Source organism: Bombina bombina, chromosome 4 (assembly GCF_027579735.1).
Source record: "Bombina bombina isolate aBomBom1 chromosome 4, aBomBom1.pri, whole genome shotgun sequence".
Taxonomy (NCBI): Eukaryota; Metazoa; Chordata; class Amphibia; order Anura; family Bombinatoridae; genus Bombina; species Bombina bombina.
In genome coordinates, this window is record NC_069502.1 from 840,180,596 (window position 1) to 840,207,449 (window position 26,854).

Genomic DNA, 26,854 nt, shown 5'->3' on the forward strand with positions numbered 1-26,854 from the left:
AATAGGAAGATTTTTTAAAGTTTGAGATTTTAATGTATAAACATCATGAATTGCGCAGAGTAAAATTTTAATTTAATATTTTAATGTATGCAGTAAACAACATCAAATCTTTTTAAAAAGCCTACTTGAATCCAGTTGACAGCATTTTCCCTATTGAGGCTGAACACAAAAAGCATGGCCCAAAGCGAAGTGAAGCCACTAACGATCAAATCTCTTTTAGCAAAAAAAATATTACCTGAAAATTTTACAGAAAATTCAATCTATCTGATTTATCATTTATTTGTAAAATATAGTTTAAAGCAAATCCACTAACCTACAAATCTTTATTGAAGAAAATATCACATGCTAATTTTATAAAAAATACAAAAAATCTCATATATTGTTCATTTGTAAAACTCGACAAACGTACCAAAGCCCAGAACACACAAAAAACCTCCAATGCATTATTATTTAGATGTCTAAAACAACTCCTACAAAAACCATCCGGATGTAATTGAATGTCAGGCGCTGTGGCTTAGTTGGTTAAAGCGCCTGTCTTGTAAACAGGAGATCCTGAGTTCGAATCTCAGCAGTGCTTTCTCTAAATCTGTCATGTTTAATTGATATTAAAAAAGTATAAAGGTCTCTATAATACATTGTAGGATAATTAAAATGTGTGTTGAATTACATGATAATATAAGTTGTTTATTGGATGTTAAAATGTAAATGGCATAGAATGTGCTTTTTTTCTTAATATTTCAGGCCATGTCAGTCTCTGAGACCAAAAAAAACACCTGGTACTACAAGGCGCTGTGGCTTAGTTGGTTAAAGCGCCTGTCTAGTAAACAGGAGATCCTGAGTTCGAATCTCAGCAGTGCCTTTCTATTTTTAAAAAGCATTATATGATAAAAAGATTTTTAAAAATGCATAAAAGGTCTAGCAGGACATCAATAGTGAGAAGAGTAACAAATTGGGATAAGATAGTTGCTGTATGCATACGTACTTTAAAAAATAAAAGTAAAATCCTTCTTCAGTGATTAAATGAATATCATAACATTAGTCAAAGGATAATGGTTAGTATATTGTAATTACAACACATTTCTACAACTTTAAAGACTTACCTTTCAAATTTTACATGTAGATTGTTCAACTTATTCTTCCTAGTTCGATAGTAATACCGAATTATGTCTTTTATCAATATTCTGGGCAAATATAAAAGAATAATAATAATTGGAAGATTCCCAGACGTTTCTTCTTAATATGTTAGATAAACTTTCAAAACATAGATGAAATGATTTGAAACTAAGATTATATTTTTGTTTGTTTACAGCTTTTTAAGTCAATGGTAGAGGTCTACAAATTTCACAATCATCTGACCCACTTCGATAGATGTTACTCAAGCATATTTTGATAAAAGTTGAATCATTATTGATATGAGTACTCACTGGAATAGGAAGATTTTTTAAAGTTTGAGATTTTAATGTATAAACATCATGAATTGCGCAGAGTAAAATTTTAATTTAATATTTTAATGTATGCAGTAAACAACATCAAATCTTCTTAAAAAGCCTACTTACAGTTGACAGCATTTTCCCTATTGAGGCTGAACACAAAAAGCATGGCCCAAAGCGAAGTGAAGCCACTAACGATCAAATCTCTTTTAGCAAAAAAATATTACCTGAAAATTTTACAGAGAATTCAATCCATCTGATTTATCATTCATTTGTAAAATATAGTTTAAAGCAAATCCACTAACCTACAAATCTTTATTGAAGAAAATATCACATGCTAATTTTATAAAAAATACAAAAAATCTCATATATTGTTCATTTGTAAAACTCGACAAACGTACCAAAGCCCAGAACACACAAAAAACCTCCAATGCATTATTATTTAGATGTCTAAAACAACTCCTACAAAAACCATCCGGATATAATTGAATGTCAGGCACTGTGGCTTAGTTGGTTAAAGCGCCTGTCTAGTAAACAGGAGATCCTGATTTCGAATCTCAGCAGTGCCTTCTCCAAATCTGCCATATTTAATTGATATTAAAAAAGTATAAAGGTCTCTAAAATACAATGTAGGATAATTAAAATGTGTGTTAAATTACATGATAATATAAGTTGTTTATTGGATGTTAAAATGTAAATGGCATAGAATGTGCTTTTTTTCTTAATATTTCAGGCCATGTCAGTCTCTGAGACCAAAAAAAACACCTGGTACTACAAGGCGCTGTGGCTTAGTTGGTTAAAGCGCCTGTCTAGTAAACAGGAGATCCTGAGTTCGAATCTCAGCAGTGCCTTTCTATTTTTAAAAAGCATTATATGATAAAAAGATTTTTAAAAATGCATAAAAGGTCTAGCAGGACATCAATAGTGAGAAGAGTAACAAATTGGGATAAGATAGTTGCTGTATGCATACGTACTTTAAAAAATAAAAGTAAAATCCTTCTTCAGTGATTAAATGAATATCATAACATTAGTCAAAGGATAATGGTTAGTATATTGTAATTACAACACATTTCTACAACTTTAAAGACTTACCTTTGAAATTTTACATGTAGATTGTTCAACTTATTCTTCCTAGTTCGATAGTAATACTGAATCATGTCTTTTATCAATATTCTGGGCAAATATAAAAGAATAATAATAATTGGAAGATTCCCAGACGTTTCTTCTTAATATGTTAGATAAACTTTCAAAACATAGATGAAATGATTTGAAACTAAGATTATATTTTTGTTTGTTTACAGCTTTTTAAGTCAATGGTAGAGGTCTACAAATTTCACAATCATCTGACCCACTTTGATAGATGTTACTCAAGCATATTTTGATAAAAGTTGAATCATTATTGATATGAGTACTCACTGGAATAGGAAGATTTTTTAAAGTTTGAGATTTTAATGTATAAACATCATGAATTGCGCAGAGTAAAATTTTAATTTAATATTTTAATGTATGCAGTAAACAACATCAAATCTTTTTAAAAAGCCTACTTGAATCCAGTTGACAGCATTTTCCCTATTGAGGCTGAACACAAAAAGCATGGCCCAAAGCGAAGTGAAGCCACTAACGATCAAATCTCTTTTAGCAAAAAAAATATTACCTGAAAATTTTACAGAAAATTCAATCTATCTGATTTATCATTTATTTGTAAAATATAGTTTAAAGCAAATCCACTAACCTACAAATCTTTATTGAAGAAAATATCACATGCTAATTTTATAAAAAATACAAAAAATCTCATATATTGTTCATTTGTAAAACTCGACAAACGTACCAAAGCCCAGAACACACAAAAAACCTCCAATGCATTATTATTTAGATGTCTAAAACAACTCCTACAAAAACCATCCGGATGTAATTGAATGTCAGGCGCTGTGGCTTAGTTGGTTAAAGCGCCTGTCTTGTAAACAGGAGATCCTGAGTTCGAATCTCAGCAGTGCCTTCTCTAAATCTGTCATATTTAATTGATATTAAAAAAGTATAAAGGTCTCTAAAATACAATGTAGGATAATTAAAATGTGTGTTAAATTACATGATAATATAAGTTGTTTATTGGATGTTAAAATGTAAATGGCATAGAATGTGCTTTTTTCTTAATATTTCAGGCCATGTCAGTCTCTGAGACCAAAAAAAAAAACCTGGTACTACAAGGCGCTGTGGCTTAGTTGGTTAAAGCGCCTGTCTAGTAAACAGGAGATCCTGAGTTCGAATCTCAGCAGTGCCTTTCTATTTTTAAAAAGCATTATATGATAAAAAGATTTTTAAAAATGCATAAAAGGTCTAGCAGGACATCAATAGTGAGAAGAGTAACAAATTGGGATAAGATAGTTGCTGTATGCATACGTACTTTAAAAAATAAAAGTAAAATCCTTCTTCAGTGATTAAATGAATATCATAACATTAGTCAAAGGATAATGGTTAGTATATTGTAATTACAACACATTTCTACAACTTTAAAGACTTACCTTTCAAATTTTACATGTAGATTGTTCAACTTATTCTTCCTAGTTCGATAGTAATACCGAATTATGTCTTTTATCAATATTCTGGGCAAATATAAAAGAATAATAATAATTGGAAGATTCCCAGACGTTTCTTCTTAATATGTTAGATAAACTTTCAAAACATAGATGAAATGATTTGAAACTAAGATTATATTTTTGTTTGTTTACAGCTTTTTAAGTCAATGGTAGAGGTCTACAAATTTCACAATCATCTGACCCACTTCGATAGATGTTACTCAAGCATATTTTGATAAAAGTTGAATCATTATTGATATGAGTACTCACTGGAATAGGAAGATTTTTTAAAGTTTGAGATTTTAATGTATAAACATCATGAATTGCGCAGAGTAAAATTTTAATTTAATATTTTAATGTATGCAGTAAACAACATCAAATCTTCTTAAAAAGCCTACTTGAATCCAGTTGACAGCATTTTCCCTATTGAGGCTGAACACAAAAAGCATGGCCCAAAGCGAAGTGAAGCCACTAACGATCAAATCTCTTTTAGCAAAAAAAATATTACCTGAAAATTTTACAGAAAATTCAATCTATCTGATTTATCATTTATTTGTAAAATATAGTTTAAAGCAAATCCACTAACCTACAAATCTTTATTGAAGAAAATATCACATGCTAATTTTATAAAAAATACAAAAAATCTCATATATTGTTCATTTGTAAAACTCGACAAACGTACCAAAGCCCAGAACACACAAAAAACCTCCAATGCATTATTATTTAGATGTCTAAAACAACTCCTACAAAAACCATCCGGATGTAATTGAATGTCAGGCGCTGTGGCTTAGTTGGTTAAAGCGCCTGTCTTGTAAACAGGAGATCCTGAGTTCGAATCTCAGCAGTGCCTTCTCTAAATCTGTCATATTTAATTGATATTAAAAAAGTATAAAGGTCTCTAAAATACAATGTAGGATAATTAAAATGTGTGTTAAATTACATGATAATATAAGTTGTTTATTGGATGTTAAAATGTAAATGGCATAGAATGTGCTTTTTTTCTTAATATTTCAGGCCATGTCAGTCTCTGAGACCAAAAAAAACACCTGGTACTACAAGGCGCTGTGGCTTAGTTGGTTAAAGCGCCTGTCTAGTAAACAGGAGATCCTGAGTTCGAATCTCAGCAGTGCCTTTCTATTTTTAAAAAGCATTATATGATAAAAAGATTTTTAAAAATGCATAAAAGGTCTAGCAGGACATCAATAGTGAGAAGAGTAACAAATTGGGATAAGATAGTTGCTGTATGCATACGTACTTTAAAAAATAAAAGTAAAATCCTTCTTCAGTGATTAAATGAATATCATAACATTAGTCAAAGGATAATGGTTAGTATATTGTAATTACAACACATTTCTACAACTTTAAAGACTTACCTTTCAAATTTTACATGTAGATTGTTCAACTTATTCTTCCTAGTTCGATAGTAATACCGAATTATGTCTTTTATCAATATTCTGGGCAAATATAAAAGAATAATAATAATTGGAAGATTCCCAGACGTTTCTTCTTAATATGTTAGATAAACTTTCAAAACATAGATGAAATGATTTGAAACTAAGATTATATTTTTGTTTGTTTACAGCTTTTTAAGTCAATGGTAGAGGTCTACAAATTTCACAATCATCTGACCCACTTCGATAGATGTTACTCAAGCATATTTTGATAAAAGTTGAATCATTATTGATATGAGTACTCACTGGAATAGGAAGATTTTTTAAAGTTTGAGATTTTAATGTATAAACATCATGAATTGCGCAGAGTAAAATTTTAATTTAATATTTTAATGTATGCAGTAAACAACATCAAATCTTTTTAAAAAGCCTACTTGAATCCAGTTGACAGCATTTTCCCTATTGAGGCTGAACACAAAAAGCATGGCCCAAAGCGAAGTGAAGCCACTAACGATCAAATCTCTTTTAGCAAAAAAAATATTACCTGAAAATTTTACAGAAAATTCAATCTATCTGATTTATCATTTATTTGTAAAATATAGTTTAAAGCAAATCCACTAACCTACAAATCTTTATTGAAGAAAATATCACATGCTAATTTTATAAAAAATACAAAAAATCTCATATATTGTTCATTTGTAAAACTCGACAAACGTACCAAAGCCCAGAACACACAAAAAACCTCCAATGCATTATTATTTAGATGTCTAAAACAACTCCTACAAAAACCATCCGGTTGTAATTGAATGTCAGGCGCTGTGGCTTAGTTGGTTAAAGCGCCTGTCTTGTAAACAGGATATCCTGAGTTCGAATCTCAGCAGTGCCTTCTCTAAATCTGTCATGTTTAATTGATATTAAAAAAGTATAAAGGTCTCTAAAATACAATGTAGGATAATTAAAATGTGTGTTAAATTACATGATAATATAAGTTGTTTATTGGATGTTAAAATGTAAATGGCATAGAATGTGCTTTTTTTCTTAATATTTCAGGCCATGTCAGTCTCTGAGACCAAAAAAAACACCTGGTACTACAAGGCGCTGTGGCTTAGTTGGTTAAAGCGCCTGTCTAGTAAACAGGAGATCCTGAGTTCGAATCTCAGCAGTGCCTTTCTATTTTTAAAAAGCATTATATGATAAAAAGATTTTTAAAAATGCATAAAAGGTCTAGCAGGACATCAATAGTGAGAAGAGTAACAAATTGGGATAAGATAGTTGCTGTATGCATACGTACTTTAAAAAATAAAAGTAAAATCCTTCTTCAGTGATTAAATGAATATCATAACATTAGTCAAAGGATAATGGTTAGTATATTGTAATTACAACACATTTCTACAACTTTAAAGACTTACCTTTCAAATTTTACATGTAGATAGTTCAACTTATTCTTCCTAGTTCGATAGTAATACCGAATCATGTCTTTTATCAATATTCTGGGCAAATATAAAAGAATAATAATAATTGGAAGATTCCCAGACGTTTCTTCTTAATATGTTAGATAAACTTTCAAAACATAGATGAAATGATTTGAAACTAAGATTATATTTTTGTTTGTTTACAGCTTTTTAAGTCAATGGTAGAGGTCTACAAATTTCACAATCATCTGACCCACTTCGATAGATGTTACTCAAGCATATTTTGATAAAAGTTGAATCATTATTGATATGAGTACTCACTGGAATAGGAAGATTTTTTAAAGTTTGAGATTTTAATGTATAAACATCATGAATTGCGCAGAGTAAAATTTTAATTTAATATTTTAATGTATGCAATAAACAACATCAAATCTTCTTAAAAAGCCTACTTGAATCCAGTTGACAGCATTTTCCCTATTGAGGCTGAACACAAAAAGCATGGCCCAAAGCGAAGTGAAGCCACTAACGATCAAATCTCTTTTAGCAAAAAAAATATTACCTGAAAATTTTACAGAAAATTCAATCCATCTGATTTATCATTTATTTGTAAAATATAGTTTAAAGCAAATCCACTAACCTACAAATCTTTATTGAAGAAAATATCACATGCTAATTTTATAAAAAATACAAAAAATCTCATATATTGTTCATTTGTAAAACTCGACAAACGTACCAAAGCCCAGAACACACAAAAAACCTCCAATGCATTATTATTTAGATGTCTAAAACAACTCCTACAAAAACCATCCGGATGTAATTGAATGTCAGGCGCTGTGGCTTAGTTGGTTAAAGCGCCTGTCTTGTAAACAGGAGATCCTGAGTTCGAATCTCAGCAGTGCCTTCTCTAAATCTGTCATATTTAATTGATATTAAAAAAGTATAAAGGTCTCTAAAATACAATGTAGGATAATTTAAATGTGTGTTAAATTACATGATAATATAAGTTGTTTATTGGATGTTAAAATGTAAATGGCATAGAATGTGCTTTTTTTCTTAATATTTCAGGCCATGTCAGTCTCTGAGACCAAAAAAAAAAACCTGGTACTACAAGGCGCTGTGGCTTAGTTGGTTAAAGCGCCTGTCTAGTAAACAGGAGATCCTGAGTTCGAATCTCAGCAGTGCCTTTCTATTTTTAAAAAGCATTATATGATAAAAAGATTTTTAAAAATGCATAAAAGGTCTAGCAGGACATCAATAGTGAGTAGAGTAACAAATTGGGATAAGATAGTTGCTGTATGCATACGTACTTTAAAAAATAAAAGTAAAATCCTTCTTCAGTGATTAAATGAATATCATAACATTAGTCAAAGGATAATGGTTAGTATATTGTAATTACAACACATTTCTACAACTTTAAAGACTTACCTTTCAAATTTTACATGTAGATAGTTCAACTTATTCTTCCTAGTTCGATAGTAATACCGAATCATGTCTTTTATCAATATTCTGGGCAAATATAAAAGAATAATAATAATTGGAAGATTCCCAGACGTTTCTTCTTAATATGTTAGATAAACTTTCAAAACATAGATGAAATGATTTGAAACTAAGATTATATTTTTGTTTGTTTACAGCTTTTTAAGTCAATGGTAGAGGTCTACAAATTTCACAATCATCTGACCCACTTCGATAGATGTTACTCAAGCATATTTTGATAAAAGTTGAATCATTATTGATATGAGTACTCACTGGAATAGGAAGATTTTTTAAAGTTTGAGATTTTAATGTATAAACATCATGAATTGCGCAGAGTAAAATTTTAATTTAATATTTTAATGTATGCAGTAAACAACATCAAATCTTTTTAAAAAGCCTACTTGAATCCAGTTGACAGCATTTTCCCTATTGAGGCTGAACACAAAAAGCATGGCCCAAAGCGAAGTGAAGCCACTAACGATCAAATCTCTTTTAGCAAAAAAAATATTACCTGAAAATTTTACAGAAAATTCAATCCATCTGATTTATCATTTATTTGAAAAATATAGTTTAAAGCAAATCCACTAACCTACAAATCTTTATTGAAGAAAATATCACATGCTACTTTTATAAAAAATACAAAAAATCTCATATATTGTTCATTTGTAAAACTCGACAAACGTACCAAAGCCCAGAACACACAAAAAACCTCCAATGCATTATTATTTAGATGTCTAAAACAACTCCTACAAAAACCATCCGGATGTAATTGAATGTCAGGCGCTGTGGCTTAGTTGGTTAAAGCGCCTGTCTTGTAAACAGGAGATCCTGAGTTCGAATCTCAGCAGTGCCTTCTCTAAATCTGTCATATTTAATTGATATTAAAAAAGTATAAAGGTCTCTAAAATACAATGTAGGATAATTAAAATGTGTGTTAAATTACATGATAATATAAGTTGTTTATTGGATGTTAAAATGTAAATGGCATAGAATGTGCTTTTTTTCTTAATATTTCAGGCCATGTCAGTCTCTGAGACCAAAAAAAAAAACCTGGTACTACAAGGCGCTGTGGCTTAGTTGGTTAAAGCGCCTGTCTAGTAAACAGGAGATCCTGAGTTCGAATCTCAGCAGTGCCTTACTATTTTTAAAAAGCATTATATGATAAAAAGATTTTTAAAAATGCATAAAAGGTCTAGCAGGACATCAATAGTGAGAAGAGTAACAAATTGGGATAAGATAGTTGCTGTATGCATACGTACTTTAAAAAATAAAAGTAAAATCCTTCTTCAGTGATTAAATGAATATCATAACATTAGTCAAAGGATAATGGTTAGTATATTGTAATTACAACACATTTCTACAACTTTAAAGACTTACCTTTCAAATTTTACATGTAGATAGTTCAACTTATTCTTCCTAGTTCGATAGTAATACCGAATCATGTCTTTTATCAATATTCTGGGCAAATATAAAAGAATAATAATAATTGGAAGATTCCCAGACGTTTCTTCTTCATATATTAGATAAACTTTCAAAACATAGATGAAATGATTTGAAACTAAGATTATATTTTTGTTTGTTTACAGCTTTTTAAGTCAATGGTAGAGGTCTACAAATTTCACAATCATCTGACCCACTTCGATAGATGTTACTCAAGCATATTTTGATAATATTTGAGTCATTATTGATATGAGTACTCACTGGAATAGGAAGATTTTTTAAAGTTTGAGATTTTAATGTATAAACATCATGAATTGCGCAGAGTAAAATTTTAATTTAATATTTTAATGTATGCAGTAAACAACATCAAATCTTCTTAAAAAGCCTACTTGAATCCAGTTGACAGCATTTTCCCTATTGAGGCTGAACACAAAAAGCATGGCCCAAAGCGAAGTGAAGCCACTAACGATCAAATCTCTTTTAGCAAAAAAAATATTACCTGAAAATTTTACAGAAAATTCAATCCATCTGATTTATCATTTATTTGTAAAATATAGTTTAAAGCAAATCCACTAACCTACAAATCTTTATTGAAGAAAATATCACATGCTAATTTTATAAAAAATACAAAAAATCTCATATATTGTTCATTTGTAAAACTCGACAAACGTACCAAAGCCCAGAACACACAAAAAACCTCCAATGCATTATTATTTAGATGTCTAAAACAACTCCTACAAAAACCATCCGGATGTAATTGAATGTCAGGCGCTGTGGCTTAGTTGGTTAAAGCGCCTGTCTTGTAAACAGGAGATCCTGAGTTCGAATCTCAGCAGTGCCTTCTCCAAATCTGCCATATTTAATAGATATTAAAAAAGTATAAAGGTCTCTAAAATACAATGTAGGATAATTTAAATGTGTGTTAAATTACATGATAATATAAGTTGTTTATTGGATGTTAAAATGTAAATGGCATAGAATGTGCTTTTTTTCTTAATATTTCAGGCCATGTCAGTCTCTGAGACCAAAAAAAACACCTGGTACTACAAGGCGCTGTGGCTTAGTTGGTTAAAGTGCCTGTCTAGTAAACAGGAGATCCTGAGTTCGAATCTCAGCAGTGCCTTTCTATTTTTAAAAAGCATTATATGATAAAAAGATTTTTAAAAATGCATAAAAGGTCTAGCAGGACATCAATAGTGAGTAGAGTAACAAATTGGGATAAGATAGTTGCTGTATGCATACGTACTTTAAAAAATAAAAGTAAAATCCTTCTTCAGTGATTAAATGAATATCATAACATTAGTCAAAGGATAATGGTTAGTATATTGTAATTACAACACATTTCTACAACTTTAAAGACTTACCTTTCAAATTTTACATGTAGATAGTTCAACTTATTCTTCCTAGTTCGATAGTAATACCGAATCATGTCTTTTATCAATATTCTGGGCAAATATAAAAGAATAATAATAATTGGAAGATTCCCAGACGTTTCTTGAAACTAAGATTATATTTTTGTTTGTTTACAGCTTTTTAAGTCAATGGTAGAGGTCTACAAATTTCACAATCATCTGACCCACTTCGATAGATGTTACTCAAGCATATTTTGATAAAAGTTGAATCATTATTGATATGAGTACTCACTGGAATAGGAAGATTTTTTAAAGTTTGAGATTTTAATGTATAAACATCATGAATTGCGCAGAGTAAAATTTTAATTTAATATTTTAATGTATGCAGTAAACAACATCAAATCTTCTTAAAAAGCCTACTTGAATCCAGTTGACAGCATTTTCCCTATTGAGGCTGAACACAAAAAGCATGGCCCAAAGCGAAGTGAAGCCACTAACGATCAAATCTCTTTTAGCAAAAAAAATATTACCTGAAAATTTTACAGAAAATTCAATCCATCTGATTTATCATTTATTTGTAAAATATAGTTTAAAGCAAATCCACTAACCTACAAATCTTTATTGAAGAAAATATCACATGCTAATTTTATAAAAAATACAAAAAATCTCATATATTGTTCATTTGTAAAACTCGACAAACGTACCAAAGCCCAGAACACACAAAAAACCTCCAATGCATTATTATTTAGATGTCTAAAACAACTCCTACAAAAACCATCCGGATGTAATTGAATGTCAGGCGCTGTGGCTTAGTTGGTTAAAGCGCCTGTCTTGTAAACAGGAGATCCTGAGTTCGAATCTCAGCAGTGCCTTCTCCAAATCTGCCATATTTAATTGATATTAAAAAAGTATAAAGGTCTCTAAAATACAATGTAGGATAATTTAAATGTGTGTTAAATTGCATGATAATATAAGTTGTTTATTGGATGTTAAAATGTAAATGGCATAGAATGTGCTTTTTTTCTTAATATTTCAGGCCATGTCAGTCTCTGAGACAAAAAAAAACACCTGGTACTACAAGGCGCTGTGGCTTAGTTGGTTAAAGCGCCTGTCTAGTAAACAGGAGATCCTGAGTTCGAATCTCAGCAGTGCCGTACTATTTTTAAAAAGCATTATATGATAAAAAGATTTTTAAAAATACATTAAAGGTCTAGCAGGACATCAATAGTGAGAAGAGTAACAAATTGGGATAAGATAGTTGCTGTATGCATACGTACTTTAAAAAATAAAAGTAAAATCCTTCTTCAGTGATTAAATGAATATCATAACATTAGTCAAAGGATAATGGTTAGTATATTGTAATTACAACACATTTCTACAACTTTAAAGACTTACCTTTCAAATTTTACATGTAGATAGTTCAACTTATTCTTCCTAGTTCGATAGTAATACAGAATCATGTCTTTTATCAATATTCTGGGCAAATATAAAAGAATAATAATAATTGGAAGATTCCCAGACTTTTCTTCTTCATATATTAGATAAACTTTCAAAACATAGATGAAATGATTTGAAACTAAGATTATATTTTTGTTTGTTTACAGCTTTTTAAGTCAATGGTAGAGGTCTACAAATTTCACAATCATCTGACCCACTTCGATAGATGTTACTCAAGCATATTTTGATAATATTTGAGTCATTATTGATATGAGTACTCACTGGAATAGGAAGATTTTTTAAAGTTTGAGATTTTAATGTATAAACATCATGAATTGCGCAGAGTAAAATTTTAATTTAATATTTTAATGTATGCAGTAAACAACATCAAATCTTTTTAAAAAGCCTACTTGAATCCAGTTGACAGCATTTTCCCTATTGCTTTTTTCTTTAAATGTATAAGATTTCACCCTAACCCTCCCAGAATTCTACTTCTGAAAGTAGAAGAAAAAAAAGCTGCTCACTTTTTCTCAGAAATTATAATATAAAAATATATTTCTATTGATCAATAGTGTCTAGAAATAAAAACTTTTAGATGAGGCTGAACACAAAAAGCATGGCCCAAAGCGAAGTGAAGCCACTAACGATCAAATCTCTTTTAGCAAAAAAATATTACCTGCAAATTTTACAGAAAATTCAATCCATCTGATTTATCATTTATTTGTAAAATATAGTTTAAAGCAAATCCACTAACCTACAAATATTTATTAAAGAAAATATCACATGCTAATTTTATAAAAAATACAAAAAATCTCATATATTGTTCATTTGTAAAACTCGACAAATGTACCAAAGCCCAGAACACACAAAAAACCTCCAATGCATTATTATTTAGATGTCTAAAACAACTCCTACAAAAACCATCCGGATGTAATTGAATTTTAGGCGCTGTGGCTTAGATGGTTAAAGTGCCTGTCTTGCAAACAGGAGATCCTGAGTTTGAATCTCAGCAATTCCTTCCCTAAATCTGTCATATTTAATTGATATTAAAAAAGTATAAAGGTCTCTAAAATACAATGAAGCATAATTAAAATGTGTGTTAAATTACATTACAATATAAGTTGTTTATTGGATGTTAAAATGTAAATGGCATGGAATGTTCTTTTTTTCTTAATATTTCAGGCCATGCCAGCCTCTGAGACAAAAAAAAACACCTGGTACTACAAGGCGCTGTGGCTTAGTTGGTTAACCCCTTAATGACCACAGCACTTTTCCATTTTCTGTCCGTTTGGGACCAAGGCTATTTTTACATTTCTGCTGTGTTTGTGTTTAGCTGTAATTTTCTTCTTACTCATTTACTGTACCCACACATATTATATACCGTTTTTCTCGCCATTAAATGGACTTTCTAAAGATACCATTATTTTCATCATATCTTATAATTTACTATAAAAAAAATTATAAAATATGAGGAAAAATTGAAAAAAAAACCCACTTTTTCTAACTTTGACCCCCAAAATCTGTTACATATCTACAACCACCAAAAAACACCTATGCTAAATAGTTTCTAAATATTGTCCTGAGTTTAGAAATACCCAATGTTTACATGTTCTTTGCTTTTTTTGCAAGTTATAGGGCAATAAATACAAGTAGCACTTTGCTATTTCCAAGCCATTATTTTTCAAAATTAGCGCTAGTTACATTAGAACACTGATATCTTTCAGGAATCTCTGAATATCCATTGACATGTATATATTTTTTTTTAGTAGACAACCCAAAGTATTGATCTAGGCCCATTTTGGTATATTTCATGCAACCATTTCACCGCCAAATGCGATCAAATAAAAAAAATCGTTCACTTTTTCACAAATTTTTTCATAAACTTTAGGTTTCTCACTGAAATTATTTACAAACAGCTTGTGCAATTATGGCTTAAATGGTTGTAAATTCTTCTCTGGGATCCCCTTTGTTCAGAAATAGCATACTTATATGGCTTTGGTGTTGCTTTTTGGTAATTAGAATGCCACTAAATGCCACTGCGCACCACACGTGTATTATGCCCAGCAGTGAAGGGGTTAATTAGGGAGCATGTAGGGAGCTTTTTGGGGTAATTTTAGCTTTAGTGTAGTGTAGTAGACAACCCCAAGTATTGATCTAGGCCCATTTTGGTATATTTCATGCCACCATTTCACCGCTAAATGCGATCAAATTAAAAAAAAACGTAAAATTTTTCACAATTTTAGGTTTCTCACTGAAATCATTTACAAACAGCTTGTGCAGTTATGGCACAAATGGTTGTAAATGCTTCTCTGGGATCCCCTTTGTTCAGAAATAGCAGACATATATGGCTTTGGCATTGCTTTTTGGTATTTTGAAGGCCGCTAAATGCCGCTGCGCATCACACGTGTATTATGGCTAGCAGTGAAGGGGTTAATTAGGTAGCTTGTAGAGAGCTTGCAGGGTTAATATTAGATTTAGTGTAGAGCTCAGCCTCCCACCTGAAACATCAGACCCCCTGATCCCTCCCAAACAGCTCTCTTCCCTCCCCCACCCCACAATTGTCCCCGCCATCTTAAGTACTGGCAGAAAGTCTGCCAGTACTAAAATAAAAGCTATATTTGTTTTTTGGTGGTATTTTTAAAAGCATATTTAAATATGCTGCTGTGTAAAAGTCCCCCCTTAGCCCCCAACCTCACTGATCCCCCCCAAACAGCTCTATAACCCTCCCACTCTAACTTAATTGGCGCCATCTTGGGTACTGGCAGCTGTCTGCCAGTACCCAGTTTATAAGAAAAAATGTTTTTGTTGTACATTTTTTTAACGTTTCTGTAGTGTAGCTTCCCCCCACACAAAAACCAACCCCCCACCCCTCCACGATCTCTTTTTGTGTTTTTTTTTGTTGTGCTTATGCTACTTTTAACTTTTAACTTTTAATTCATTTTCCGTAGTGTAGCGGTTCCCACCCGCTCCCGCCCCCTGCACGCGCCCCGCCCGCCACCCTCCGTGCACGCGCGCGCGTCCGTGCGCGCCCCCGACGGTCCCGCCCCCGATCCCGCCCCCCTCAACGTCACACGGCACACCGATGGCCGCCCACCCGCCTCCCAAGTCGGCTCCCACCCACCAACGATACCGGCCATCGATGTCCGGTGCAGAGAGGGCCACAGAGTGGCTCTCTCTGCATCGGATGGCCATGTCAGGTTATTGCAGGATGCCTCCATATCGAGGCATCACTGCAATAACCGGAAAGCAGCTGGAAGCGAGCAGGATCGCTTCCAGCTGCTTTCCACACCGAGGACGTGCAGGGTACGTCCTCAGGCGTTAACTGCCTTTTTTTTGAGGACGTACCCTGCACGTCCTCGGTCATTAAGGGGTTAAAGCGCCTGTCTAGTAAACAGGAGATCCTGAGTTCGAATCTCAGCAGTGCCTTATTTTTTAAAAAGCATTATATGATAAAAATATTTTTAAAAATGCATAAAAGGTCTAGCAGGACATCAATAGTGATAAGAGTAACAAATTGGGATAAGATAGTTGCTGTATGCATATGTACTTTAAAAAAATAAAAGTAAAATCCTTCTTCAGTGATTAAATGAATATCATAACATTAGTAAAAGGATAATGGTTAGTATATTGTAATTACAACACATTTCTATAACTTTAAAGACTTACCTTTCAAATTTTACATGTAGATAGTTCAACTTATTCTTCCTAGTTCGATAGTAATACCGAATCATGTCTTTTATAAATATTCTGGGCAAATATAAAAGAATAATAATAATTGGAAGATTCCCAGACGTTTCTTCTTCATATATTAGATAAACTTTCAAAACATAGATGAAATTATTTGAAACTAAGATTATATTTTTGTTTGTTTACAGCTTTTTAAGTCAATGGTAGAGGTCTACAAATTTCACAATCATCTGACCCACTTCGATAGATGTTACTCAAGCATATTTTGATAAAAGTTGAATCATTATTGATATGAGTACTCACTGGAATAGGAAGATTTCTTAAAGTTTGAGATTTTAATGTATAAACATCATGAATTGCACAGAGTAAATTTTTAATTTAATATTTTAATGTATGCAGTAAACAACATCAAATCTTCTTAAAAAGCCTATTTGAATCCAGTTGACAGCATTTTTCCTATTGCTTTTTTTCTTTAAATGTATAAGATTTCACCCTAAGCCTTCCAGAATTTTACTTCTGAAAGTAGAAGAAAAAAAAGCTGCTCACTTTTTCTCAGAAATTATAATATTAAAATACATTTCTACTGATCAATAGTGTCTAGAAATAAAAACTTTTAGATGAGGCTGAACACAAAAAGCATGGCCCAAAGCAAACCCACTAACGACCAATCTCTTTTAGCAAAAAAAATATTACCTGCAAATTTTACAGAAAATTCAATCCATCTGATTCATCATTTATTTGTAAAATATAGTTTAAAGCAAATCCACTAACCTACAAATCTTTATTAAAGAAAATATCACATGCTAATTTTATAAAAAATACAAAAAATCTCATATATTGTTCATTTGTAAAACTCGACAAACGTACCAAAGCCCAGAACACACAAAAAACCTCCAATGCATTATTATTTAGATGTCTAAAACAACTCCTACAAAAACCATCTGGATTAAATTGAATGTCAGGCGCTGTGGCTTAGTTGGTTAAAGCGCCTGTCTTATAAACAGGAGATCCTGAGTTCGAATCTCAGCAGTTCCTTCTCTAAATCTGTCATATTTAATTGATATAAAAAAGTATAAAGGTCTCTAATATACAATGAAGGAAAATTAAAATGTGTGTTAAATTACATGATAATATAAGTTGTTTATTGGATGTTAAAATGTAAATGACATAGAATGTGTTTTTTTCTTAATATTTCATGCCATGTTGTCCTCTGAGACCAAAAAAAACACCAAGTACTACAAGGCGCTGTGGCTTAGTTGGTTAAAGCGCCTGTCTAGTAAACAGGAGATCCTGAGTTCGAATCTCAGCAGTGCCTTTTTTAAAAAAAAGCATTATATGATAAAAAGATTTTTAAAAATGCATAAAAGGTCTAGCAGGACATCAATATTGATAAGAGTAACAAATTGGGTATGCATACGTACTTTAAAAAAATAAAAGTAAAATCCTTCTTCAGTGATTAAATGAATATCATAACATTAGTAAAAGGATAATGGTTAGTATATTGTAATTACAACACTTTCCTACAACTTTAAAGACTTACCTTTGAAATTTTACAGGTAGATAGTTCAACTTATTCTTCCTAGTTCGATAGTAATCCTGAATCATGTCTTTTATCAATATTCTGGGCAAATATAAAAGAATAATAATAATTGGAAGATTCCCATACGTTTCTTTTTCATATATTAGATAACCTTTCAAAACATAGATGAAATGATTTGAAACTAAGGGCTCCATGTACTAAGCTGTCTGCGAGGTCTTCATGACTATTTGCGTCTAAATTTCTGCGTGCGGATCAATAACCGTATGTACTATGCCACAAATCCATTGAAAACCTTACGTTAACATATGTCGAGCGAACTTGTCCGCAACTCTTGAATTCCAGTCTTTTTTGTAGCTCGAAAATACTCGCTCGACATAAATCTCGCACAAAACAGTAATTACTAAACTATCTATTTATACGCTTGTGAATTAAAATTTCTCCGCACCTACCTCGTGAAAAATCCCTCGCCAGCTAATAAGTGGCGAGCACCATAATAAACAATAGGGTCTATAAGATAAATGCCTACAACTGATTTAAAAGAGGGGCACAATTGAATCGTTACTCACTTTTGATCCTGCTAGCCATGGAGATACTTCTTCAACTTTATATTATTCGTCTGATGCAAATCAGGGGTAGAAGGCAAATTCGTCAACCTGATGCCCCAAATCCGGTTAGAAGAAGGAGATTACGAGTACAGCGGGTATTCCTTCCTCGGGTTCCTTTAGATGCCCTTTCCGATAAAGAGGTTATTCAAAGGTTCCGTCTGGATCGACATTCAATATTGACTTTATATGCTCAAATAGCACATTTTCTAGACCCTGTGACGGCTCGTTCAAGGGCCATTCCCGGAATCCTCAAGTTTCTTGCTGCTTTGCACTTTTTTGCCACCGGATCATTTCAGGCAGTGTCCAGCGTCATCATTGGTTTCAGTCAGTCTGCCTTTTTTCGTCATCTATCCAAAGTTATCGATGCACTCATGCATATATTCCCCGAATATGTTTGTCTACCATCTACCACAGAAGAGTGGCAATCAATAAAGTCGCAATTCTACAGTGTGGCTAGAATGCCAAATGTTCTTGGGGCAATAGACTGTACCCATATTGCAGTTCGACCGCCACGTTTACGGGAGGAGATTTACCGCAACAGAAAGTCATGCCATTCCTTGAATGTACAGATGGTGTGTGACCCGAAAATGAGAATAATAAGTGTGAGATCAAATTACCCTGGCTCCTGCCATGATGCTTATATCCTTCGGCAGACCGGACTGTATCAAAAATTCGAGAATGGAGAGATGCCAGATGGATGGTTATTAGGTAAGCTTAAAAGGAACTATAAACCCTTTTTTTCATGATTTAGAAAGAGCATGTCATTTTAAACAACTTTCTAATTTACTTCTATGATCGAATTAGCTTTATTCTTTTGATATCATTTGCTGAAAAGCATATCTAGATATATGCTCATTAGCTGCCGATTGGTTGCTGCACCTAGAGGCCTGTGTGATTGTCTCACACATGTGCATTGCTATTTCTTCAAAAAAAGGATATATAAATAATTCTTAAAAATACATAATACAAGTAAATTGTAAAGTTGTTACTATAAATTTATACTAATTTGACGCTAGCCTCGATAAGTAATAAAAAATGTTTTTTCTTTGAACGAAAATTGAAAATTGACTTACTTTAATAATATTTTTTTTTATTACAGGGGATGCCGGTTACCCTTGTTATGAATGGCTTCTGACACCCTATAATAACCCCCAACTCAGGAAACATATTCGTTTTAATGAAGCACACAAGAGCACAAGGGGTGTCATTGAAAGGACTTATGGATTGTTGAAAATGAGGTTCCGATGTCTGGACAGATCTGGCGGTGCAATGCAGTATTCTACTGAAAAAGTAGCAAGAATCATATTAGTTTGCTGTGTTTTGCATAATATTGCCACAAAAAGAGGATGCCCCATTGTTGACGATATTGCCATGCCTTTTAATGATTTTCCCGAAGAAATTTGCAGAAATTTGCAGAGAAATCACAAATAGACGTGGCATGGCCACAACTGTGTCTGGCAGTTATGTGTTATTTTTTGTTCAAATAAAATTTTTGTGAAACATCATCATCTTGTTATTTCTTTTTAGCCCTTTTTATAAGCAAACATTATTTGCATTGATCACACCCAAAAAATACATGAAACAGAAGTTTCTTTTCTTAAAAATAATATATTAACTATTTATTTAAAGAACAAAAAGCAACAATAATAAGAATTATAACTATTTTTATCCTAATAAAACTAATAGATTTACATAACAAAAAAAGTACAACATTTATCTTTAGAAAGGTTACATATTAGACATACTATTCTACATTTAACTAGTGATTTTGTTACATAGTAATGGGATGAAATATAAATGAATTACAATCTTTGAGAATATATATATTAGTAGTGTTAGCTGTGGTCAACAACCTATGATATAGTGATGTGTTAAAAAACCAATTATCCATGACGATAAGTATTTACATGTGCTCATTCATCATACAAAATTTATCGTTCCACCCAAAATTAAATATAATTGTTGTTAGTAACGATTAGTCGGATAAACAATATTCTTCATTTTCAATGTATTAAAAAAAAAAGAATCAACCAAAAATAATGCTACATTGTAAAAATAGTCATGCGTCAATTTGATTGACAAGTATAGTTGTGACGTCAGATACTAAAATGTCGCTACCGGAGCCTTTCACTGCTGGAGAAATAGTCATCCTGGTATATGCTATGGAACGCTATTTTCCTCATCGTATGGGAGGAGTTAGATTGGTAAAGCAGGACAGTCGTGATCATATTATATATGAAATGATAAGAAGGATGTATAGAGTTTCAAAGATAAAAAGGACAAGACGTCAATGCCTAAGAAAGTACAGTGATTTGAGGCGTAGGGAGACTAACTATTATAATTCAATTAAACGTCTAATAAAAAACTGTAAGTATAACTGTTTAGCGTTATTGATAGTAAGTTTAAATTTTAAGCGTTATTGATAGTAAACGTAATAACTGCGCCATCTTTTACCTTTCTCCCTTGATTTAATTTCAATAATAGTAGGAACAAGGAACACAACATTTGTCTTTCAGTATTCAGATCGAACTTTACATTTTAATAAGCTTTTTAATTTGTTACTATTAGCAGATTTTATTCATTCTCTTGTTATCTTTTTTGAAAAACAATTATGCAATTTTAGATGTAGAAACAATTTTGTATTACAAAATGGGTTGTCCTTGATGATTGGTGGATAAATGCATCCACCAATGAAAAACAGTTGTACAGAGGACTGAATTAAAACAAATAGATTTATGAGTTTTTTTTTCAAATAAAGATATCAAGAGCATTAATATAAAATGATAATAGGAGTTAATTAGAAAGATGTTTAAAATTTAATGTTCTATCTGAACATTGAAAGACAAAAATTCTGTTCAGTGTTCCTTTAGCTTTAATAGGCTGTATATTTAATTTTTAGCACCTTGTTTATAGTAGCTTATTGTTTTTCTAAATGTATCCACCAATAAGTAAGCTATATACTTGTTGATTAACCAAGAATGGACTGTCTACTAAGCTTTAAATTAATTATAGTTACATCAAGATATCACAATATCAAACTTTACATTGATAATAGCATTCGATAAGCAATTTAATCATACATTTTTATTATTATTAATCATGAAATGAAATATTTGTGTTTAGTATACCTTCAACTTGCATATATGAAATGAAAATTAACATGTATTAGTCAGTAAAACTATAAAATGAAAGTCAATTTTTACAAACAGATATGAAAAAATCGAAGTCCCAAAAAATTCCACGTTATTTACGAGAAATAAGGATTGAAACTCCAAATAGTGGGATCACTTCACCACCCCTTCCTTTGACACTTATGGACATACCAATGACAATAACAGAGCAGTGAAAAAATTGTCTGTCAACACTCAAAAAGGTACATAACGATAGAACAGGGTTAACAAGGTTTTAGAAATTGACAATAAAATAAGTAATAATTAAATAATTGCATCACAATCAGTTTAAATTAATTAAATCTGTTCTGTTTAATAATCTAATGCACATGTAGATATCCCGGGATGTTCTTATGAAGAGAATCCATCCTTTGAACAACAACAAAATTATTACTTTGATCTTGAGGTAGATGACCCATGCCCAAACGATGATGATACTAATCTTGGAAGAGGTATTAGATATGTTTTTTTGTGTTTGTTTTTTAGGAAAGTGAAATATCGAAAAAATAATGTGATATTAATATTCAATTTTTCTAAATTTATAAAAAGGTCAATTTTTGGACAAAGCGGTACAAGTGGAAATAGAATTGGATGGCATGGGATCACCAAAAAGTAATATGATGGGACAAAATATGGTTCCTCCTACAAAAAATCTGATAGACAAAGGTATATTATTTATTTACCTTTGTCAAAAATCGAAAATATTTCAAATTAATAAATTATAACTTAAAAATTATATTTATTTATATTACTATAGCCTCTGGTTCAAGCGATGTTTACATATTAGAGGAAAAAATTGTGCAGACAGAAAATTATATGGATATCATACCTCCAAAAGAAAATGAAGGTATATACAGATATCTATATATTATTTATATTTTGTTATGTGATTAATATGTAAATTTAATCTATTTTTATTTATTTTAAGGTATTGAAGTTTTTGAAGAAAAAATAGATGAAAGCACACAAACTTTTATGGATGATTACTTCAAAATTAAATTGGCAAAAATAAGGTCAACAATGGGAATTTTGATGGAGCAAGTTGATTTTTTGTACAAAAAATATGGCATTTAGAAGTTTTTTTTTAAAATAAATTTTTAAAGTACTTTGTATATGTTACAAAAAAATGTTACTTTATGAAACATCCAAAAAATAAGTGATGTGGATTTTATTTTTGAAAAATCTAAATTTTGTGTACCATTTAATAAAAAAAAATTTATTGTAAAAAATAAAAAATTATTTTCACAGTAAAAAAAAATTGGATTCCTTGTTTTTTTCAAATTTTATTAAAAAAAATTGGAAAATAAATGTTAATTTTTTAAAAAAAATATTAGTGGAACTCAAAAATACAAAGTTATATTGAACAAAAATATAAAATAAATTAAAAAGTGCAAAGTCAAAAACAGTGTGAACTAGCTGTATAAATAAAAAAAAATGAAGTCTATCACTCATGTCCTGGCTTATTGGGGTCCGAAGGACCCTGTCTTTCACGAATAATGGACAGGAGAGCATTCATTGTTTGTTCTGCGAGGCGTAATGAACGATTTATCTGTTCGTTGTGCTCCTCGTCCATTCGCCTCTGCCAATCAAACCTCTCTCTGTCTAATTGCAATTGTCTTTCTGCTAATGATGCACTTCGGTCCAGGTGTGCGATTATAATATTTTGTAACTCTCTATGATCCACCCTATATTGTCTAGCAAGAGAGATCATTTAATTGAGACAGACATCATCAACTTGTTGTTCAATTTCAGAGTTGCCAGGTCTTTCATGAGATTGTGGTTGTGCTGGCTGTACATTTCTTTGAAGTCTTGGTTCTTGAACTTCGGATTCATCAGGGAAAGGTTGATGGATTTCCATTGGTTGTGCATCCATGATTTCATCCAAATATTCTGGGGTCTCACTTCCAGGATCCCTGGATTGAAGTTCCTCCTCCTCTGGTATTTCTGGTTCTACAGCAACCATGTTTAAAATTACCTCCCTCGATGATTCTTCTGTATCTGTGAAAATTACAAATGAAGAAATAAATATATAAGAATATATTAAGATATTTATATATATAAATATACTGTATATATATACATATATATATATTATTAAAAAAAATAACCAAAAATACATATATATATATATATATTTTTATATATATATATATATATATATATATATATATATATATATATATACACACATCTAACAGAATAGCACTCTAATATGTTGGTTACAATTTTTAAGTTTATTAGTTAACGTTTTTTGGTCATAAACAACCCGTCCTCAGGCTTACACGTGCATCTTTGTAAGTCAGTGGTCTGTGGATGGGTAGTTTGTGACACACAAATGTCGAATAATAAGCACTTGATATAAATCCTTTGTACTGCTACTCAGTTTGGTGTTTATACTTATACTTGATCAGCACCCAAGACATTTTAGCAACATATTATCCAGAGTGCAAATTGTATGTATATGTATATATATATATATATATATATATATATATATATATAATATATATATATAAAATGAAAAGTCCTGTGTAGGAATGCACACCATATATTTAGTAGCAGCTGACAGGGTGCAATGTAAAAACAGTATATACTATGGAAAAAAAGCAGCACTCGCTGGTCATTTGTAAGTAAAATTTAGCTTTTTATAAGACAAAATTAAAAAATCTTTCAGGAAATTTTTTTTAACAATATTTGAAGCTTTTGTATTATTAAACGCTAAATTGTAATTACAAATGACGAGTGAGTGCTGCCTTTTTTTAATCTAAAATTTTAAATGTCTCTATATATATATAGATAGATATATATATATAGAATATATATATATATAGAGAGAAATATATATATTTTAAGTTTATTTATATAAATATAAATCTATATCTATAAAAAAATTAAAATATATTTGAATATGTTTCATTGTCGATATAGATGGCTATAAAAAAAAGGAAAAAAAATCATTGTTATGTATTAATAGTAGAGATACTCACCATCAAACAACCGTGGAGAACTTCCCGTCATGGTCCGAAAAAGATGTCCAAGGTCAGCTGTGATTACAAATAAAATAAAAATATATTAACATATAATTTATTTATTTTATAATAAAAATAAAAAAAGACGTCTGTTATATCAATGTTATCTATATGGCCTACGTGAGCTAGCTCTACCACGCTTTTAAAAAAAAATATTTAAAAAAAAAATGGCCTTCAAGGAATTAGATTTTTGGATATAAACCTTATTAGGTTTGCTTTGACCAGTATGACCAGTGGAGAATGAAAAAAATGGTGGAATATTTTTCATCACAACAAAATATGCACAATTGATAATTAATGTATTACACACCAAAAATTTAAATGGCGTGGTTTTGAATAGATATAAAAAATAGTAATGTATCTATAGTTATAGTTTGAAAAATATGTGTATTTAAGAAATTAAGAACTATTAGAATATTTGTTTATTTTTTAATTGTACCTCTACCAACACTTGTTTCAGGGGTGCTGGTCCTGATATCTGGAAGTATATCAACTGATAACAAGGTATGGCTAGTAGATGATGTGCTGCGTATCAATTGTCCAGTAAGGACACCACCACTTGTCATCGACGTCCCAGAGGAGGTTGACGGAATGGCTGAAGCATGATCATCACCACCCCTAGCTGTCACCGATTGTGGTCGAGCTGTTAACAGATAAATGATAAATAAAATTAAATGTTAATCATTTTTATATAAATACAAGATTAATAAACAAATAAAATTTTAAATATTAATAGTGGTTATTGAAAGGGACAGTGTAGCACACACAAAAGTATCCATGTTGAATAATTTTAATTTAATAATAAAAAAAAGTTAATATCTTTATAGTAACCAATGTTTAATATTAAACAAACCTTAATCCTAATTTTATTTAAGGACATTAAAACATTTTAGAGACACTCAAGGTTGTTTGTATTGAAAACATTTTTAAAAGCTTGTTGACACGTCATTGAATTTATTACCTTGTTAACAATTAACTGTAAACGAAAGAGTCGTCTGCTCATTTGCTAATTAAATGACAAGTTCAAAGACTACTTATAACAGCTTGTTGATACATAATTGAATTTATTCACTTCTTAGGATTCATTGTTAAAGAAAGAGGGATTTCTTCATGTGCTAATGAAATGACAAATTAAAAGACAGAATTCTATTCACTAGAATTCTTTTGTTCTTTGAAAGATTACATAACTTCAGGACTATTCTTTTATGTAAAGCCAAGTCCTCAGTATATTTTAAATAATAGCATTTAAACACTGAATAATCTACTTTCACACCAATATCATGTTAAGTCTAGACTATTTATTTAATACTAGCATTGTAGATAAACACTCATTAATCCACTGTAAAACCAATATCTTGATAATATTGTTATCTATGTAAGACCCCCACAAAAAGTGGGTGTGTATATGCATTTATAAGTGTATGCTATGTAGTCAGTGTTTCTACATGTATAATTTTAAGATAATAATTGTGAGTATCTGCATGTATAACTGTGTATCTTCATTTATTGAGAACATCTGCATGTATAGTGTGTGTGTATATGCATGAATTAAGTATACACTACTGTTGTGAGTGTGTATCTGCATGTGTAAGTGTATGATATGTAGTGTGTGTGTATCTGCATGTATAAGTGTATATGTTGTGTGTGTGTACATGCGTGTCTTATGTATACTGTAGCGTTTGTGTTTCTGCATTTGTAGGTTTATACTATGCAGGTGTATATGCATTTTATTAAAATTTTATATAATATATTATTAAAACCAAAATTAGGCTACAAAAATCTAGCACTGTATCTGCAAACATTAATTTAATACAGAGCTCACATAGCAATACCATTGTTTGGAGCTGCTTTTGATTTGATGAATAGGGACATTAAAACACAAAATATTTGTTCATGAGTCAGAAAGAAAATAAGATTTTAAAATACATTCAAATATACTTCCATTAGAGGCATCTATGTTCAAGTAGCTAGTAAGCATTTCTAGATATGCTTTACAGCAAAGGATATCAAGAGAATGAAGTAAATTAGATAACAATTGTTATTTTTAAAGCTATACAAAAATAAAGCAGTAATAGGCCTAGATTTTGCATAATCAAAATTGTCGCCAATAAAAATTGATTTGCCAAAATATCTTTAAATAATAAATATTTTGATAAACCGACTCTACTGGATAATTACAATATGATCATCATTCAATTTAAATAATACTAATTAGATTAATGTTTTACCTCTTAGGTCGCTATCACAATCATCTGTGATCCCGACAATTACATAACATAAGTTATTTGGTAAGCTATACAAAAATCTAGCAG

General features: G+C 30.9%; 19 non-coding genes across 19 annotated transcripts; all 19 read left to right on the top strand.

Moving 5' to 3' along the window:
• The first annotated feature begins 503 nt into the window (after nt 1-503).
• TRNAT-UGU (transfer RNA threonine (anticodon UGU)) lies at nt 504-577 on the top strand. The gene has a single exon. It is a non-coding gene; the product is annotated as a tRNA-Thr (tRNA).
• Nucleotides 578-785: 208 nt separating this feature from the next.
• On the top strand, nt 786-859 carry TRNAT-AGU (transfer RNA threonine (anticodon AGU)). Its single transcript has one exon. It is a non-coding gene; the product is annotated as a tRNA-Thr (tRNA).
• A 1,348-nt stretch (nt 860-2,207) lies between these two features.
• Nucleotides 2,208-2,281, top strand: TRNAT-AGU (transfer RNA threonine (anticodon AGU)). The gene has a single exon. It is a non-coding gene; the product is annotated as a tRNA-Thr (tRNA).
• A 1,071-nt stretch (nt 2,282-3,352) lies between these two features.
• TRNAT-UGU (transfer RNA threonine (anticodon UGU)) lies at nt 3,353-3,426 on the top strand. The gene has a single exon. It is a non-coding gene; the product is annotated as a tRNA-Thr (tRNA).
• A 208-nt stretch (nt 3,427-3,634) lies between these two features.
• TRNAT-AGU (transfer RNA threonine (anticodon AGU)) lies at nt 3,635-3,708 on the top strand. The gene has a single exon. It is a non-coding gene; the product is annotated as a tRNA-Thr (tRNA).
• A 1,071-nt stretch (nt 3,709-4,779) lies between these two features.
• On the top strand, nt 4,780-4,853 carry TRNAT-UGU (transfer RNA threonine (anticodon UGU)). Its single transcript has one exon. It is a non-coding gene; the product is annotated as a tRNA-Thr (tRNA).
• A 208-nt stretch (nt 4,854-5,061) lies between these two features.
• TRNAT-AGU (transfer RNA threonine (anticodon AGU)) lies at nt 5,062-5,135 on the top strand. Its single transcript has one exon. It is a non-coding gene; the product is annotated as a tRNA-Thr (tRNA).
• Nucleotides 5,136-6,206: 1,071 nt separating this feature from the next.
• On the top strand, nt 6,207-6,280 carry TRNAT-UGU (transfer RNA threonine (anticodon UGU)). Its single transcript has one exon. It is a non-coding gene; the product is annotated as a tRNA-Thr (tRNA).
• A 208-nt stretch (nt 6,281-6,488) lies between these two features.
• TRNAT-AGU (transfer RNA threonine (anticodon AGU)) lies at nt 6,489-6,562 on the top strand. The gene has a single exon. It is a non-coding gene; the product is annotated as a tRNA-Thr (tRNA).
• Nucleotides 6,563-7,633: 1,071 nt separating this feature from the next.
• On the top strand, nt 7,634-7,707 carry TRNAT-UGU (transfer RNA threonine (anticodon UGU)). Its single transcript has one exon. It is a non-coding gene; the product is annotated as a tRNA-Thr (tRNA).
• Nucleotides 7,708-7,916: 209 nt separating this feature from the next.
• TRNAT-AGU (transfer RNA threonine (anticodon AGU)) lies at nt 7,917-7,990 on the top strand. The gene has a single exon. It is a non-coding gene; the product is annotated as a tRNA-Thr (tRNA).
• A 1,071-nt stretch (nt 7,991-9,061) lies between these two features.
• On the top strand, nt 9,062-9,135 carry TRNAT-UGU (transfer RNA threonine (anticodon UGU)). The gene has a single exon. It is a non-coding gene; the product is annotated as a tRNA-Thr (tRNA).
• A 209-nt stretch (nt 9,136-9,344) lies between these two features.
• Nucleotides 9,345-9,418, top strand: TRNAT-AGU (transfer RNA threonine (anticodon AGU)). Its single transcript has one exon. It is a non-coding gene; the product is annotated as a tRNA-Thr (tRNA).
• A 1,071-nt stretch (nt 9,419-10,489) lies between these two features.
• TRNAT-UGU (transfer RNA threonine (anticodon UGU)) lies at nt 10,490-10,563 on the top strand. Its single transcript has one exon. It is a non-coding gene; the product is annotated as a tRNA-Thr (tRNA).
• Nucleotides 10,564-10,771: 208 nt separating this feature from the next.
• On the top strand, nt 10,772-10,845 carry TRNAT-AGU (transfer RNA threonine (anticodon AGU)). The gene has a single exon. It is a non-coding gene; the product is annotated as a tRNA-Thr (tRNA).
• Nucleotides 10,846-11,872: 1,027 nt separating this feature from the next.
• TRNAT-UGU (transfer RNA threonine (anticodon UGU)) lies at nt 11,873-11,946 on the top strand. The gene has a single exon. It is a non-coding gene; the product is annotated as a tRNA-Thr (tRNA).
• A 208-nt stretch (nt 11,947-12,154) lies between these two features.
• TRNAT-AGU (transfer RNA threonine (anticodon AGU)) lies at nt 12,155-12,228 on the top strand. The gene has a single exon. It is a non-coding gene; the product is annotated as a tRNA-Thr (tRNA).
• Nucleotides 12,229-17,159: 4,931 nt separating this feature from the next.
• Nucleotides 17,160-17,233, top strand: TRNAI-UAU (transfer RNA isoleucine (anticodon UAU)). The gene has a single exon. It is a non-coding gene; the product is annotated as a tRNA-Ile (tRNA).
• Nucleotides 17,234-17,439: 206 nt separating this feature from the next.
• TRNAT-AGU (transfer RNA threonine (anticodon AGU)) lies at nt 17,440-17,513 on the top strand. The gene has a single exon. It is a non-coding gene; the product is annotated as a tRNA-Thr (tRNA).
• Nucleotides 17,514-26,854: the final 9,341 nt, after the last annotated feature.